Source organism: Berghia stephanieae, chromosome 6 (assembly GCF_034508935.2).
Source record: "Berghia stephanieae isolate SIO BIC M18660-M18661 chromosome 6, UCSD_Bste_1.3, whole genome shotgun sequence".
NCBI lineage: Eukaryota > Metazoa > Mollusca > Gastropoda > Nudibranchia > Aeolidiidae > Berghia > Berghia stephanieae.
Window position 1 is genome coordinate 13919803 of NC_088365.1, and position 2500 is coordinate 13922302.

At 42.1% G+C, this 2500-nt stretch overlaps 1 protein-coding gene across 3 annotated transcripts in view; it reads left to right on the forward strand.

Annotated features, from left to right (window-relative positions):
* Positions 1-658: 658 nt before the first annotated feature.
* Positions 659-2500, forward strand: part of LOC144974515 (tubulin alpha-1 chain-like) — a 28574-nt gene continuing 26732 nt past the window's right edge. Inside the window, exon 1 of one of the 3 annotated variants that reach the window (XM_078917444.1) lies at positions 659-782. The gene's annotated coding sequence lies outside the window, so the exon portion shown is untranslated. The remainder of the gene's footprint in view (positions 783-2500) is intronic. The other 2 variants (XM_078917443.1, XM_078917445.1) reach the window with 2 other exon arrangements.

Sequence of the window (2500 nt, forward strand, 5' to 3'; positions counted from 1 at the left end):
TCATCATCATCAGCATCATCATCATCATCATCATCATCATCATCATCATCATCATCATCATCATAATCATAATCATCACCATATCACCACCACCACCATCATCATCATAAAGATCATCACCATCATCATCATCAGCATCATCATCATCATCATCATCATCATCACCACCACCATCATCATCATCATCATCACCATATCACCACACCATCACATCATCATCATCACATCATCATCATCATCATCACCACCACACCATCATCATCATCATCCATCATCATCACACACATCATCCATCATCATCATCATCATCATCATCATCATCATCATCATCATCATCATAATCATCACCATATCACCACCACCACCATCATCATCATAAAGATCATCACCATCATCATCATCAGCATCATCATCATCATCATCATCATAACCATCTTAGTGTACGACTCATCCCAACCTCTGAATCCCTACCCCCCCCCTCCCACCCACCCAACTCCCACCCTCACCCCTCACCCGTCTCCCATCTCCCCTCCGACCCACCCCCATCCCGTGACTCGCTCTCCCCGCTCCCCTCCCCCCTCCCATCTCCCCTCCCCCCATTCCCTTTTGCTAAGCATGCATGCCCTGGTATTTAAAAGCGCGTGCGTGAGTCAAAATTCCCCCATAACGAGACATTGTGTGAGCCGTTCGTTGCTAGTCCACACAATAGGTCGGCCTTCCACAACAATCCTGACAGGTAAATCCAATTCTTAAAAAAACCTTTGGATTTTACAAGTAAGTCGGTGAGAAAGTTTTACAAATTTTTTTCTTATATTTTTCTTTCTTGCTTTGTCTGGCACCTTTCATATACACTCTGTTCAGTTCTTTATTTTACTAAGTAACAATCGTGTTCAGTTTTTATAATAATATCCGATTCTTTCATCTCTTTGTATTTATTAAACGAGTTATTTTTATCTTGCCAAATAACACAACGAGTTTGCGAGTATGTGATTTTGCACGATAAAAATATAACGTGTTTAATAAATACAAAGAAATGAAAGAATACGTTTATTCCACCCCTACATGTAAGATTATTAGATAATTTGTAATCAAATGTTCCTCTTGGTCAGGGACCCTTTGTAAAGCGCTTTGAGCACATTAAGTGGATATTGCGCTATATAAAAGCTCAGGTTGTTTTTTTTACATATTTGAAAGTCGGTTCTAACCATTTTTGTGGAGCGCGGCGGTGGCTACCGGAAGCCTGGGTTTGTAAAAATACTAACAAAGCACCTTTTTGTTAATCATTGTGTGTATATTACTCTCGACTGTCGACTATTGGGGGTCCCGATAGCTCAGCTAGTAGAGCAGTCGGTTCACACGCAAAGGGACCGAGATCGATCCCGGGTGCAGTTGAGATTTTTTTCTGACACCCCCCCCCCCCTCCCTTCCACCGCCCTGTCCACCAGCACTGATTATGTAGCTGGGTCAGTTTACTCTAACGAAAGCACTTTGTCATAGACCAGTGTCCTATCTAAAGGGTAGCAATCAATTGCTATTGTCCATTTTACGCTATAAAAACTCCGGCTCCATGAGCTCAATGGCTCTGAAAGACTGGGGTTTTTTTTAAGTTCGACTTTCATTCCTGGAACTGGTTGCATGTAGAATATGACGTGTAATATACCTGTAATGATGCATTCTAGTGATGGCACGTGCCATGGGCCTGTGTGAGTATTTGGATGTAGTACTCACCGACACAGCGCTCATTGTCGGAGTGAAGGGCAAAGGTCAAATAATGTCTTCTTCTTCTTCTTCTTCTTCTTCTTCTTCTTCTTCTTCTTCTTCTTCTTCTTCTTCTTCTTCTTCTTCTTCTCTCTCTCTTCCTTCTCCTCCTCCTCTCTCCCTTCCTTCTTCTCACTCCTCCCTCCTCCTCCTCCTCTTATTTCATCTCTCTCATCCTCCTCTCCCTCTTCTCTCTCTCTCTCTCTATCTCTCCTCCTCCTCTCTCTCTCTCTCTCTCTCTCCTCTCTCTCTCTCTCTCTCTCTCTTCTCTCTCTCTCTCTCTCTCTTTTCTTTTCTTTCTCTATCTTCTATCTATCTTCTCTTCTCTCTCTATCTATCTATCTTCTATCTCTATCTATCTATCTATTTCTATCTATCTATCTATCTATCTATTCTATCTATCTATCTATCTATCTATCTCTCGTCTCATCTTAAACATGTAACTGCACCCTCCATCCCCCCCCCCCCCCCCCCCCACCCCCTCCCTTTATTTTTTCCACGTGTGTTCCATACTCCTCAACATCGATACATCCAAAGACACGTGTCATCTACTTTACTCACCCTCCTCCGATTACTCACACCAAAAAATAAACACACTGACCCTCTTACGAATTCTCTCTCGATAGTTTACGCAGAGCTGCCAACTCGAATTTCAAAAATTCGTAATTTCCAAGAGAAAAAAAAAAGAGGAAAAATTCACTTTAACCCTCTCCTTTTACCACCTATTGGAAAATAGTCACAT